Source organism: Pan paniscus, chromosome 6 (assembly GCF_029289425.2).
Source record: "Pan paniscus chromosome 6, NHGRI_mPanPan1-v2.0_pri, whole genome shotgun sequence".
NCBI classification, from domain to species: Eukaryota; Metazoa; Chordata; class Mammalia; order Primates; family Hominidae; genus Pan; species Pan paniscus.
Window position 1 is genome coordinate 173785760 of NC_073255.2, and position 15947 is coordinate 173801706.

The 15947-nt window shown below is 38.1% G+C and overlaps 1 protein-coding gene across 6 annotated transcripts in view; it reads left to right on the plus strand.

The window, feature by feature from the left end:
- Window positions 1–15947, plus strand: part of CHRM2 (cholinergic receptor muscarinic 2) — a 151397-nt gene that overhangs the window by 104443 nt on the left and 31007 nt on the right. The window lies entirely within an intron of this gene.

Below are 15947 nucleotides of genomic sequence, written 5' to 3' on the forward strand. Positions count from 1 at the left end.
GGTGATGACGGTGACGCTGTTAGGGATGGTGGCAGGTGATGACGGTGACGGTGTTAGGGATGGTGGCAGGTGATGACGGTGACGGTGTTAGGGATGGTGGCAGGTGATGACGGTGACGGTGTTAGGGATGGTGGCAGGTGATGACGGTGACGGTGTTAGGGATGGTGGTAGGTAATGATGATGATGGCAGGGATGATGGTAGGAATTGTTGTCGGTAATGATGGTGATGGTGGTGAAGATGGTAATGGAGTTGATGGTGGTGGGGATGGTAGGGGTGTCTATTTGTTGGTCAGAATGCATTTTCTTTTAAAGAGCCAAATGGTTCTTGGGATGATTTTATCCCATTGCAGAATAATAAAGAAAAATGTAATGATTATTTAACAGTCTAAAATAACAGCAAGTAATTTACAGACAGAATTACACTATTTGATTCTTAAGAATGGATAATAGTGAAATTGCCTTTCTTGAGAATAGAACATTTTGTAATATTGTCACTTACACTTTTTGCCTTGGCTGCGGTCTCATATTTTTTTGTGTATTTCTTGTATGTGAGAAGCAATCATAAATAAAATAAATAAAATTAGAGTGTCTTATGATTTATGTCACCTGAATTAATTAATTTTATCAGAAAGTACTTACGATGCTTCTACCAAGCACTCATTACTGATTTGGGCACAGAGAGGGATATCATGATCATTGTTTCCAGGTTGGTACAGTTTAAGTGAGAACATCGGATATTCATTTATCCTATAAATATTTACTGAATGCCTTCTATGTGCTGGACGCTGTGCTAAGCAGAGGAGACACAGTGCTTATCCCAAGTGCCAACTGACAACATAGAACTGCAAACTCAATTGCACAGAAGAAATCTGTCACAATGGAAATACATAAAATGTATGAAAATTGGAGGAAATAGCATCTAAGTTTCAGGGTGGTCAGGGGACGCTTTACTTGGGAAGAGGGCATTTTAGCAAAGACTTGGAGGGAAAATTTAAGTAGTGAGGCTTTCCAAGTAGAAGAAACAGAATACACAAAAACACAGAGGCTCGAGTGCATATACCTCATTACAATAGCTGCAGCTAGTTCAGTGGGGCTGTATTATATTATTTAAGGAATAATGTAGTGTGGGAGAATACAGTACTGATTTGAGACTAGGCTTGGCAGCTGGGAAGATGTCATTGCATGAAAGTTCTTGTGGGCCATTCTACATTGGGATTTTATTCTCTGTTAAATAATTTTCAAGAGAAGAATTATATATTTAAATCCGTAAGTTACAAACATCACTGAGAGGTCAGAGTACAAGATAAATGTGAGCGAATGCGACTAAAGCCAGGGAGACCTGTAGGGTGGCCTTTGAAGGTGAGAACTGATGAGAACTGATAACTAATATAGTGATGGTAGTAATACAATGGTGGCAACTAATATATAGAATATAAAAGAAATAGTATGTTATGGGATAAAAAGGTTTAAAAATTATAGGAAGAGTTAACAAGGATTTCCAGGCTACTGGCTTACCACATGGCATGGAACAGTGCAAGACAGTATATAATTAGTTGCTAAGTACTGCAATTTCAATAATAAGCAATTTAAAGCTCATAGGAGTGGACAATAATTGAAGATGACTCTTTGCAGAAAGTGTCAGGATGTAAGCTGGGGTATCAGAGAAAAGGTATACATCAGCCCATAAGAAACAGCAATTTTCCCAAGTGTCTTAGAATTCACTTTCTTGTTTCCTATTTGTGTTCTGGAGTCAACTGACACACAGGGAAGACATTTTCCTCCCCTTATGAACTCTAAAAAAGTGGAGTAAATGGATTTAAACATGGTCCATAGCCTTTCCCAAATAAAGTTATATTTCTAATTGGAGAAATACATAAATTTTCTATTACAGGCCCCAGTAGAGAAGGACAGGGGAAGGGAAAAAGAAGAAAGAAAATGAATTAATTGGTAATTATTTTCACAGAAAATGGGGAAGAATTCATAGAATAAGATTTTACTTTTTAGGTTGGAAATACTAATCTGCAATTTCCCCAATAAAACATAACAAAACCCAACGATAAAATCATCACATTGCCATTCTTAAATATTCAAACATCATGTTTTACTGCTTTCAAACAAGGTTTATAATATCAAAGGACAGATATTTGCCACTTTATTAAAGAGTGCTATAAGATTTCCATTTATTTTATCTCTTCCTATTGCCTTCACTTTTGCAAGTTGGTGCAGTATTTGGAACAAAGCCAATAAGATTGTGCCCATTATAAAACAGCCAACTGACGTAAACCAAACAAGAAAATAGAGTAGGGCAAATTATCACCTTCTCCACCCATACTGTGGCTACACCAGGATAATTCCAATACTCTCAAGGATGATGGTGTTCTGGTTCATATTTTCAAGGAGAATGTATTCAGATATGTCTATGTGAAATATACATCCATGTCAGTGGGTGACACAGTGCTAAGTTCAGATAAGGTATTATGATTACAGAGACAGGAGAGGGATACTTCCAAAGAAGTTAAATTATAACTAGATCTTGAAGAATGGATAGAAATTGGCTAGTTAGAAAGAAGAAATGGTATATTATAAAAAATGAGCCAGGTATACAAAGCCTCAAGGTTGGGCTACGGGCTAAGCATGGAGTATATTTAGGGGAACGGCAGGCTGGATTTTAAACTGAATGTTAAAGAATTGTGGCCTATGAAGTATTGCATGACATAGAAGGCTTCCAAATCAGAAATTTAGACATGAAATGATCTTAGGAAATTTTGAGTAGGAGATGGAGTTAGTGGCATTACTGATTTGTGGTGATAAATTATTAACATTATTAATACTAATGAAATTAATATTAGCTGAAAGTTGGTACTTATTGTAAGTGCTAGATACTTAATAACTAATTCAGTCCTGACAATACTCTATGATGTATGTAATATTATTATTATTATAACAATTTTCCAGATTTGCAAACCAAGAAATAAAGTGGCTAAGATACTTGTACAAGTAACAGAAGTAGAACATGAAAGAGCAGGCTTCTGAACTGGGCACAGCCTAAGTTCTTAAGTTCTGCATTGAGTTTGTTATTTGTAGGACAAAATAAAGGGAAAACCTGCTGAGAAACCACATAGGAGCCTATTCTCGTGCATCAGGTCTGAGCTTTTGAGGGACTAGACATTAGCAACAACAGGAAAGGTCTATAGGTGACCCTTTGGTTTTACTTTTACTCAGAGCAAGATGTCTATTTGGGTCAAATTTAAACATTTAAAGAGAGAAACTCTTACTCCCTGCTGCAGGGATTAATCTCACCACTAGTCCTTAGTCAACTTGGTCCATGGAACAATGTCCCCGGTGCTCTAACTAATTCACTGGTGATATTTGCTTTCCCTGAGGGACAGTCATTTTCTTAATTCTACTCACTGAGTTTTGTTTCTGGAAATGTTGCAGTCTATTGACTATGTAAACATTGTAGTTGCTTTTCCATGAAAACACATAACATTCCTATTGTACTGTGTGTACTACTATTGGCTTTTAGAAGAAAGAAAATATAAGTGACTTGGCACCACTGTGAAAGAAAGAACATCTGTTTGCTTTGGAATCCAAGAGAAGCTCTCCACATGGCTTCCCTCTAAAGCAGATTAGTAAGCAACTTGTGGATAAATTATCCCAAGAGCTTCCTTACCCACATGATTAAGATTTTAATGTCCCCTACAACTGATTCTGTCATTTTAATGGTTTCATGATATCTATTCTCTGTGGGACAGATTTCTAATGGTACAGGAAGCTGTGGGTTTCTCTGATTTCCCCTAACTTCTCTTCTTAGGATTTTATGTCCTTTGCTGATCAGCAGAACTTACCTTAGGATATGCTTCCCTGAATCTTTTTTTTTTTTCTTTTTTCTTTTCCCACTCATCCATTTACAAGGTCTTACAATAGACAGTGGGTTTACAACGGAAATTGTAATTTCTTCAAGTAAAAAGAAATGAATAAGTTGCAAGTGCTGATAGAAAGCTAGTACACAGTTTTAGAAAAGATCAGAGGAGGGACACTCAATGCAGTCTTGAGGTATCAGAAAAGGTTTCTCACAGAAATTACTTTTAAGCTACGACTTGAATGGTCTTATCCAACATAAGGATGAGGCAAGGCCAACGGTGGGTTGCTAACGGTAGGCTATCATTTCAGGGAGAAGAAATGGTATGCACAAACGCAAGGAGGTAAAAGAATCATTGGTTTAATTTGTTCCACTTGTCAATCATTTTTCTTGTTGCAATTGCTTTTGGGGACCTAGCCATAAATTCTTTACCAAGGCCAATGTCCAGAATGGTATTTCCTAGGTTTTCTTCCAGAATTTGTATAGCTTGAGGTCTTACATTTAAATCTTTAATCCATCTCGAGTTAATTTTCATATACTGTGAAAGGTAGGGGTCCGGTTTCATTCTTCTGCATATGGCTAATCAGTTATGGTATTCCCGTACCATTTACTGCATAGAGAGCCCTTTACCCATTACTTATTTTTGTTGAAACTTAATATAAGATAAATAGACACTGGGAACTACTAGAGAGGGGGCAGAAGAGGGGGAACACGGGCTGGAAAACTACCCATTGGGTACCATAGGGTCACTACTTGGGTGATGGGATCATCTGTATCCCAAACCATAGAGCCATATAACATACCCACGCAATAAATCTCCCTTTGTAACCACTGAATCTAAAATCAAACTTACAATTATTTTTAAAAAGAATTATTGGAATGTTTAAGAAACTTTATTTCCATTCACGTGCCTAATCAATTACTTGATTCATTTAGCATGGCATACACAAACTGTGTTCTATAGTGTATTTTTTCTACAAGATGTTAATACATATGCTTTGAGAGGAAATGTTCTCTGCTCAAATAATTTTGAGAAACACTGAAAAGGCTGAATTTTAAACGGGAGATTTATTAGCACATCTTTTTTTATTGTACTTTAAGTTTTGGGATACATGGGCAGAACGTGCAGGTTTGTTACATAGGTATACATGTGCCATGGTGGTTTGCTGCACCCATCAACCCATGATCTACATGAAGTATTTCTCCTAATGCTATCCCTTCCCTTGACCCACACCCCCCGACAGGCCCCGGTATGGATGGTCCCCTCCCTGTGTCCATGTGTTCTCATTGTTCAACTCCCACTTATGAGTGAGAACATGCAGCGTTTGGTTTTCTGTTTCTGTGTTAGTTTGCTGAGAATGATGGTTACCAGCTTCATCCATATCCCTGCAAAAGACATGAACTTATTATTTTTTATGGCTGCATAGTATTCCGTGGTGTATATGTGCCACATTTTATTTATCCAGTCTAGCATTGATGGGCATTTGGGTTGGTTTCAAGTCTTTACTATTGTGAATAGTAGTACAGTAAACATACGTGTGCATGTGTCTGTATAGTAGAATGATTTATAATCTTTTGGGTATATACCCAATAATGGGATTGCTGGGTCAAATGGTATTTCCAGTTCTAGATGCTTGAGGAATTGCCACACTGTCCTCCACAATGGTTGAACTAATTTATACTCCCACAAACAGCATAAAAGCGTTCCTATTTCTCCACATCCTCTCCAGCATCTGTTGTTTCCTGACTTTTTAATGATCACCATTCTAACTGGCATGAGAGGGTATCTCATTGTGGTTTTGATTTGCATTTCTCTAATGACATGTGATGATGAGCTGTTTTTCATGTTTGTTGGCTGCATAAGTGTCTTCTTTTGAAAAGTGTCTGTTAATATCCTTTGCCCACTTTCTGATAGTTTATTTCTTGTGAATTTGTTTAAGTTCCTTGGAGATTCTGGATATTAGTGCTTTGTCAGATGGATAGATTGCAAAATTTTTCTCCTATTCTGTAGGTTGCCTGTTCACTCTGATGATAGTTTCTTTTGCTGTGTAGAAGCTCTTTAGTTTAATTAGATCCCATTTGTCAATTTTGGCTTTCGTTGCCATTGCTTTTGGTGTTTCAGTCATGAAGCCCTTCCCCAGGCCTATGTCCATAATGGTATTGCCTAGGTTTTCTTCTAGAGTTTTTATGGTTTTATGTTTTACATTTAAATCTTTAATCCATCTTGAGTTAATTTTTGTGTAAGGTGTAAAGAAGGTGTCCAGTTTAAGTTTTCTGCATATGGCTAGCCAGTTTTCCCAACACCATTTATTAAATAGGGAATCCTTTCCCCATTGCTTGTTTTTGTCAGGTTTGTCAAAGATCAGACAACTGTAGATGTGTGGTGTTATTTCGGAGGCCTCTGTTCTGTTCCATTGGTCTATATATCTGTTTTGGTACCAGTACCATGCTGTTTGGCTACTGTGGCCTTGTAGTATAGTTTGAAGTCAAGTAGCATGATGCCTCCAGATTTGTTCTTTCTGTTTAGGATTGTCTTGGCTATATGGGCTCTTTTTTGGTTCCATATAAAATTTAAAGTAGTTTTTTCTAATTCTGTGAAGAAAGTCAATGGTGGCTTGATGGGAATAGCATTGAATCTATAAATTTCTTTGGTCAGTATGGCCATTTTCATGATATTGATTCTTCCTATCTATGAGCATGAAATGTTTTTCCATTTGTTTGTGTCCTCTCTTATCTCCTTGAGCAGTGGTTTGTAGTTCTCCTTAAAGAGGTTCTTCACATCCTTTGTAAGTTGAATTCCTAGGTATTTTATTCTCTTTGTAGCAGTTGTGAATGGGAGTTCACTCATGATTTGGCTGTTTGTCTATTATTTGTGTATAGGAATCCTTGTGATTTTTGCACATTGATTTTGTATCCTGAGACTTTGCTGAAGTTGCTTATGAGCTTAAGGAGATTTGGGTTGAGATAATGGGGTTTTCTAAATATCCAATCATGTCATCTGCAAACAAATATAATTTGACTTCCTCTCTTCCTACTTGAATATCCTTTATTTATTTATCTTGCCTGATTGCCCTGGTCAGAACTTCCAATACTTTGTTAAATAGGAGTGGTGAGAGAGGGCATCCTTGTCTTCTGCCAGTTTTCAAAGGAAATGCTTCCAGCATTTTCCCATTCAGTATGATATTAGCTGTGGTTTTGTCATAAATAGCTCTTATTATTTTGAGATACGTTCCATCAATACCTAGTTTATGAGTATTTTTAGCAAGAAGGGGTGTTGAATTTTACGGAATGCCTTTTCTGCATCTATTGAGATAATAATGTGGTTTTGTCATTGGTTCTGTTTATGTGATGGATTACGTTTATTGATTTGTGTGTGTTGAACCAGCCTTGCATCCCAGGGATGAAGCTGACTTGATCATAGTGGATAAGCTTTTTAACGTGCTGCTGGATTCAATTTGCCAGTATTTTACTGAGGATTTTCACATCGATGTTCATCAGGGATGTTGGCTTGAAATTTTCTTTCTTTTGTGTGTCTCTGCCAGCTTTTGGTATCAGGATGATGCTGGCCTCATAAAATGAGTTACGGAGGACTCCCTCTTTTAATATTGTTTGGAATAGTTTCAGGAGGAATGGTATCAGCTGCTGTTTGCAACTCTGGTAGAATCAGCTGTGAATCCGTCTGTTCCTAGGCTTTCTTTGGTTGGTAGGGTATTAATTACTGCCTCAATTTCAGAACTTGTTACTGGTCTATTCAGGGATTCAACTTCTTCCTGGTTTAGTCTTGGGAGGTTGTATCTGTCCAGGAATTTATCCATTTCTTCTAGATTTTTTAACTTATTTGCACAGAGGTGTTTATAGGATTCTCTGATGGTAGTTTGTATTGCTGTGGGATCAGTGGTAATATCACATTTATCATTTTTCATTGTGTCTATTTGACTCTTCTTTCTTTTCTTGTTTATTAGTCTGGCTAGCAGTTTATCTATTTTGTTAATCTTTTCAAAAACCAGCTCCTGGATTCAATGAATTTTTGAAGGGCTTTTCATGTCTCTATCTCCTTCACTGAAGGAAATCTGCTCTGATCTTAGTTATTTCTTGTCTTCTGCTAGCTTTTGAATTTGCTTGCTCTTGTTTCTCTACTTGTTTTAATTGTGATGTTAGGGTATCAATTATAGATCTTTCCCGCTTTCTCCTGTGGGCATTTAGTGCTATAAATTTCCCTCTAAACACTGCTTTGGTGTGTCCCAGAGATTCTGGTATGTTGTGTCTTTGTTCTCATTGGTTTCAAAGAACTTATTTATTTCTACCTTAATTTCGCTATTTACCCAGTAGTTTTTCAGGATTAGGTTGTTCAGTTTCCATGTAGTCGTGTGGTTTTGAGTGAGTTTCTTAATCCTGAGTTCTAATTTGATTGCACTGTGGTCTGAGAGAGTGTTTGTTAAGATTTCCATTCTTTTGCATTTGCTGAGGAGTGTTTTACTTCCAGTTATGTGGTCAATTTCAGAATAGGTGTGATGTGGTGCGGAGAAGAAAGTATATTCTGTTGATTTGGGGTGGAGAGTTCTGTAGATGTCTATTAGGTCGACTTGGTCCAGAGCTGAGTTCAAGTCTTCAATATCCTTGTTAATTTTCTGTCTCATTGATCTAATATTGACAGTGGGGTGTTAAAGTCTCCCACTATTATTGTTTAGGAGTCTAAGTCTCTTTGTACGTCTCTAAGAACTTACTTTTTGAATCCTGGTGCTCCTGTATTGGGTGTATATATATTTAGGATAGTTAGCTCTTCTTCTTGCATTGATCCCTTTATCATTATGTAATATACTTCTTTATCTTTTTTGATCTTTGTTGGGTTAAAGTCTGTTTTATCAGAGACTAGGATTGCAACCCCTACTTATTTTGCTTTTCATTTGCTTGGTAAATCTTCCTCCATCCTTTTATTTTGAGCCTATGCGTGTCTTTGCCCATGAGATGGGTCTCCTGAATACAGCACATCAACGGATGTTGACTCTTTATCCAATTTGCCAGTCTGTGCATTATAATTGGGGCATTTATCCCATTTACATTTAAGGTTAATATTGTTATGTGTAAATTCGATCCTGTCATTATGATGCTAGCTGGTTATTTTGCCCATTAGTTGGTGCTGTTTCTTCATAGTCAATGGTCTTTACATTTTGGTTTGTTTTTGCAGTGGCTGGTACCGGTTTTTCCTTTCCATATTTAATGCTTCCTTCAGGAGCTCTTGTAAGGCAGGCCTGGGGGTGACAAAATCCCTTTGCATTTGCTTGTATGTAAAGGACTTTATTTCTCCTTCACTTATGAAGCTTATTTTGGCTGGATATGAAATTCTGGGTTGAAAATTCTTTTCTTTAAGGATATTGAATACTGGCCCCCACTGTCTTCTGGCTTGTAGGGTTTCTGCAGAGAGATCTGTTGTTAGTCTGATGGGCTTCCCTTTGTGAGTAATGTGACCTTTCTCTCTGCTGCCCTTAACATTTTTTCCTTCATTTCAACCTTGGTGAATCTGACGATTATGTGTCTTGGGATTGCTCTTCTTGAGGAGTGTCTTTGTGGTATTCTCTGTATTTTCTGAATTTGAATGTTGGCCTGTCTTACCAGTTTGGGGAAATTCTCTTGGATAATATCCTGAAGAGTGTTTTCCAACTTGGTTCCGTTCTCCCCATCACTTTTAGGTACACCAATCAAACGTAGGTTTGGTCTTTTCACATAGTCTCATATTTCTTGGAGGCTTTATTCATTCCTTTTCATTCTTTTTACTCTAATCTTGTCTTCATGCTTTATTTTATTAAGTTGATCTTCAATCTCTGTTATTCTTTCTTCCACTTGATCAATTCAGCTATTGATACTTGTGTATGCTTCACAAAGTTCTCGTGCTGTGTTTTTCATCTCCATCAGACCATTTATGTTCTTCTCTAAACTGGTTATTCCAGTTAGCAATTTTATCAAGTTTCTTAGCTTCCTTGCATGGGGTTAGAACATGCTCCTTTAGCTTGGAGGACTTTGTTATTACCCACCTTCTGAGGTCTACTTCTGTCTATTCATCAAACTCATTCTCTGTCCAGTTTTGTTCCCTTGCTGGTGAGGAGATGTGATCCTTTGGAGGAGAAGAAGTGTTCTGGTTTTCAGCCTTTTTGCACTGGTTTTTCCTCATCTTCATGGATTTATCTACCTTTGGTTTTTGCTGTTGGTGACCTTCAGATGGAGGTTTTACGTGGACGTACTTTTTGTTTATGTTGATGCTATTGCTTTCTCTTCGTGAGTTTTCCTTCTAACAGTCAAGTCCCTCTTCTGCATGTCCGCTGGAGTTTGCTGGGGGTCCACTTCAGACCCTGTTTGCCTGGGTATCACCAGCAGAGGCTGCAGAACAGCAAAGATTGCTGCCTGCTCCTTCCTCTGGAAGCTTCGTCTCAGAGGAGCTCCTGCCAGATGCCAGTCAGAGTTCTCCTGTATGAGGTGTTTGTCAATCCCTGCTGGGAGATGTCTCCCCATCAGGAGGCCCAGGGGTCAGGGACTTGACCCTTGAGGAGGTAGTCTGTCCCTCGGCAGAGCTTGGGCACTGTGCAGGGAGATCCACTGCTCTCTTCAGAGCTGGCAGGCAGAAATGGTTAAGTTTGCTGAAGCTGCACCCACAGCTGCCCCTCCCCCAAGGTGCTCTGTCCCAGGGAGATGGGAATTTTATCTATAACCCCCTGACTGGGGCTGCTGCCTTTCTTTCAGAGATGCTGTGTCCAGAGAGGAGGAATCTAGAGAGGCAGTCTGGCTATAGTGGTTTGGTAGTGATGCGGTGGGCTCCACCCAGTCCAAACTTCCCAGAGGCTTTGTTTGCACTGAGGGGAAAGCCGCCTACTCAAGCCTCAGTAATGGTGGATGCCCCTCCACCCACCAAGCTGGAGCATCCCAGGTGGACTTCAGACTGCTGTGCTGGCAGTGAGAATTTCAAGCCAGTGGATCTTAGCTTTCTGGGCTCTGTGGGTGTGGTATTTACTGAGCAAGACCACTTGGCTCCCTGGCTTCAGCCCCCATTCCAGGGAAGTGAACAGTTCTGTCTCACTGGTGTTCCAGGCACCACCGGGGTAAGGGAAAAAAAAACTTCTGCAACTAGCCCAGTGTCTGCCCAAAGGGCTGCCCTGTTTTGTGCTTGAAACCCAGAGCCCTTGTGGTGTAGGCACCCAAGGGAATCTCCTCCCTGGTCTGTAGGTTGTGAAGACCATAGAAAAATGTAGTATATGGGTTAGAGAGCACCATTCCTCATGGCACAGTCCTTCACGGCTTCCCTTGGCTAGAGGAAGGAGTTCCCTGACCCCTTGCACTTCCTGGGTGAGGCAATGCCCCACCCTGCTTCTGCTTGCCCTCCATGGGCTGCATCCACTGTCTAACAATCTCAATGAAATGAAGCTGGTACCTCAGTTGGAAAGGCAGAAATCACCTGCCTTCTGCGTTGGTCTCGCTGGGAGCTGCAGACCAGAGCTGTTCCTATTCAGCTATCTTGCTCAGGAATCCTAGAGCATCTTTAATACATCAGTGTGCATTATGGCACAACAAATGAAGAATTGAGCGTAAGAGTTCTCCCAGACTTCTTTGACAGTAGAATGGTTTATTCTACAGAAAGTTTAACAATTTGTGGAACTAGTTAGTATTCTATAGAATAAACTTTGTCATTGCTGTTCTAGTATCATGGTAAGGTGCTGGAAACCCTAATGCCAATGCTGCAACACACAGCACTGAGGTAAAAGCTACACATGTGAGCACATATGCATTCCAGCCATATTATTTTTGACCAGCTACTAGGATTTTAAAGATTACTCGAGTTAATTTTAAAAACCACCTTGGCTCACGCCTGTAATCCCAGCACTTTGTGAGGCCAAGGCGGGTAGATCATGAGGCCAGGAGTTTGAGACCAGCCTGACCAACATGGTGAAACCCCGTCTCTACTAAAAATACAAAAATTAGCTGGGTGTGGTGGCACATGCCTGTAATCCCAGCTACTCAGGAGGCTGCGGTAGGAGAATCGCTTGAACCCGGCAGGCGAAGGTTGCAGTGAGCTGAGATCATGCCACTGCATTCCAGCCTGGGTAACAGAGTTAGACTCCAAAACAAACAAACAAACAAACAAAACACCTCTAATATCTGAAATATCCTGAGTCATGGCATTGAAGAAAGCAATGGAGTTTGTATCAATCTAAGACAAGATTACATTTCAATCATCCAAGATTATTTATAAGAAAGGACCTAGATTAGCATCTTATAATCAATTCCAGCATAGCCTAAATCTACCTGTCTTTTATTTAGAACATAATGTTACTTGAGCATTTCCTTAAGTTCCCTAGGTAGTATTCCTCCACAGACGACCAATATTAAGGTATATTTTCTGGGTTATATGGAGTTCACTCACTGGCAAGACCTCTAAGTAAACAGAATTTATAATAACATTGGTATTTTCCATATTCATTTGGCAAAGATCAGCTTCCACATTGAGGTGATTTTTCAACCAGTGGATGAGGCAAACAAAATCTTCTAATAGCTTTCCATTACTTAAAAGGTTAAAAACAGAGGAGAGGGGGATCTTAAGGATAATGACAGCTCTTCCTTGTTCTTTTTTATATAAATGAATGGATTCTCAATAACTACACCAAGTGACCCATCCTATCATCATCCCTCTCTCATCCTAGAAATAGATGAGAACCCAATCAGCTGATTTATGACTCATTTGGACAGTGATGGAAATGGAGAGGATCGTTCTTTTCAGCAGGCCCTGAACCCACCTCATAACTATCTTTAAAGTTGAACCCATGACTGAGGAAGCACCAAAGCATTTCCTTATTTTGGCAGTTTATTTTTTTTAAATAAGTATTAATCATCTTACTCCCTTTCCTTCTTTAGATACACAATTTTCCCCTCAAAGATTAAATTATCTATATTAGTACTTTTCTATACCCTAATTAATTATTTAAAAAATCCAAGTAATATGCTTATAGGCCCAATCTCATTAACAATATATTCTAAGCTATAAGCTCTCATTTCAATATAAGAGCAAAGGAAAGCAGGGTGTATAAACTGAATCTGCAAGGTCCTGATCACAGTTAGTTAAATTTACTGTAGACCACTCAATAGCTTTCCAAACACTGGCCTCCTTATTTCTCACATGTTGGGTTCATCAATTAAGATATATTTGGGCAATTAGCATCAACCACTTTTGTTCTTCCATAATTTGCCTGATCATAATTTTGACAATATTTATCTTGTTAAAAATTTGGTCTAAATGTCTCTTACGATGAGCTAAGAAATGTCAAATAATGGTTTGTTCTACCCTGGGGCAAGCCATAATCCTAAGCAGATTCAATCAGGAGCACCTGCAAAACATATAAGTTACCCAGGCTTCCTTGTCTATAGGGACCCTTTTTGTTCCAGATTGAACAGAAGTTTTAGGTTTGCTCAAACTCATTCTTATTGTATATGAAATACACCCTTCTTATAATGGACCCAATTTATTTATTAGTATATGCATTCATTCATTCACTTATTAACTTATTTTTCTACCTGCATCTGATGCAAAACATCTCACCTTTTTGTACCAGGCAAAACAGAAACAAACAGGCAAAACCTGAACGAACCAAACAAAAACTGATTTTCTCTTCCGCTTGAGAAAATGCAACTCTAATGTCCTCAACAGTTTCTTACTGCCTCCAGGTATCCTTTCTTTTTTATTTCTCTTTCTTTTTCTCTTCCTCCTTTCTCTATTTTTCCTTTCCTTAAAGTTCAGGTTCACAGGTCCCTTTCCTCTGTGGCCCTGCTCCAGCACATAGCACAGGGACTGTGTTGAAACAGCAGCAGCCCACAGTCAAAAGTTCCTTCTTTTGCTGCAAGACAATCATTTAGGGGCACCCTCTGTTGCTTCAGACATATCCCAGCTCTATGTCACTGGGCTTCCTTCTCCACATGTGGGGACTGCCCTTGGGGCTTATCCACTGTTTTCTACATTTGCACATTCTGAAACCATGAACATCCTCTCACCATTAAAATCAGAGGTCAAAAGACAGATCTAGAGAAAATTTCTGTCAAAGCTATGCCCAGTCTCCCTACTAGTCATTTGATTAACTTAACATCACGTATTGTACACCCAGTGTTTACTTAACATGGTCCTCACAGTTGCAGATACAAACCCTCAAAGACGCTCAAGTGAGTTCATCTGCCACTGTGCTTCACACTGGCCACAGCTGTGCCAATGGATCAGGGTAGGGCAAATGACAAATGGGTGAACTATACGGAGGCAAGGATGCATCAGTCGGAGCTACCAGGGACTATTTCCAAAAGGTTAGCCTTTTAAATGTGCATCCCTCCTTATTCAATCATATTACCCTCTCTGGGGCCACTTACATATTCTCTTAAACACATTCAGGCTTCAATTAAGTCCATCTCTCTTCAGGGATTGTGTATAACACTCCTTATTGATCCCAACAGTTCCAAATTTTCTTATTTTATTACATATTTTTATAAGCAAATAGATAGGGTGCAGATTAGTTTAATATTAGTATTTTCCTTTCTAAAATGAGAAGGAACATTGTGCATGTAAATCATACTTACAAAAATAAATTCACAAATATTTCATCCCTAAAAACAGTAGAATTTTATGTATAATATATTTATTTACATATATGAATATATAAAAATTTATATATGTAAATATATGTATATTTAGATATATATAAAACAATGTATCATTTTCCAGGGAAGGTTCTTTAATAGATACATATATCCAGAATAGTTCAGATACACATCATAATTAGTCCCAGTGGTTCTTCATTAAAAAGCAAAGGAAAAGAAAGGGAAGACAAAAGGAAAGAGAAAGGAGGTCAGGGAAGAGAAGAGGAAAAAAGGAGTGGGAAGAGGAAGTGAGGGAAGGAGAGGGAAGGGAAAAAGCTGCAGGACAGAAAATACCATGCAATCTGTAGAAAATCAAATTTGAGTCAGTAATTACTAATTTGTGTACTAATAGGTAATATTATTGAGTGCTCATTATCTGCTGGCCTATATGTTATGTGCTCTACATACATTATCTCATTTAATACTTGTAACAATTTTATAGATTTTTTTTTCATTGTAGAGAGAAGATGACTGAGGCTTAGAAAGGTTAAGTAACTTGTCCAAGGTTACACAGCTCTGCACTGGGATCCAATGGTACCGTCAGCTTCAATCTGTACTCTTTATTTCTTCTCTCATGACTGTCAACAAATAGAGTGGACAAATAATAATTTACTGGATAATAAGTTCAACTGTGTCCTGCAGCCAATGCTTGCCTAAGAAAATCAGCAAAAATGAGATAATAAAGTCACCAAGTGCATCTAGATGGTGACTTGATTATCTTGTGTTCTTGTCCTGATTATAGGCTGTTGCCATTTTTGTGAGTCAAAATGGTTGAATATTGGCAATTTTATAAAATTGAGTCTAATAAATATGCCTATACATATACATATATTTTATATATTTATACAAATAAATTTATGAATTCATAATGATAATCAATGCTTATTTAGTATATTCGAATTTAAGAAAATATTTTAAATACTTTTAGAATTTTACAGTCTTCCCACCAAACCTATGAGGTTGGTGCCATTAGTTTCCTCATTTTATAATAGAGGAAATTAAAGCTTTAGAGGTTTTATAACTTGCTAAAAGTCACATCAAAAGTGACAGAACCAGGGTCTGTTCCTTATTAGTCTGATTTTAGTACTAATTCTCTTGACCACAATGATATATTGATCCATATTTAATATATGTATTTCTATATGTTTGGGAAAAATCCATGCTAAGGTTAAAGATTTTTGTTTTTATAGTTTTAACTTTTTGCATCTTTCTTTCATATATCTCCTTTCATTTAATAGATCTTCCTTATTTTTATTTGATATTTAAAGGGATGAAAGTTAAAACAGTTAAGTAACTAACTCAAAGTCACACAGTGATTAATGACTGGAGTAGGACTCAAATTTATCTTAGTATGATGCATACTTATGGAAATTCAGATGCTTAATTGAGAAGTAGTTTATATAAAGAGAATAAAACCTATCTTGTCTTG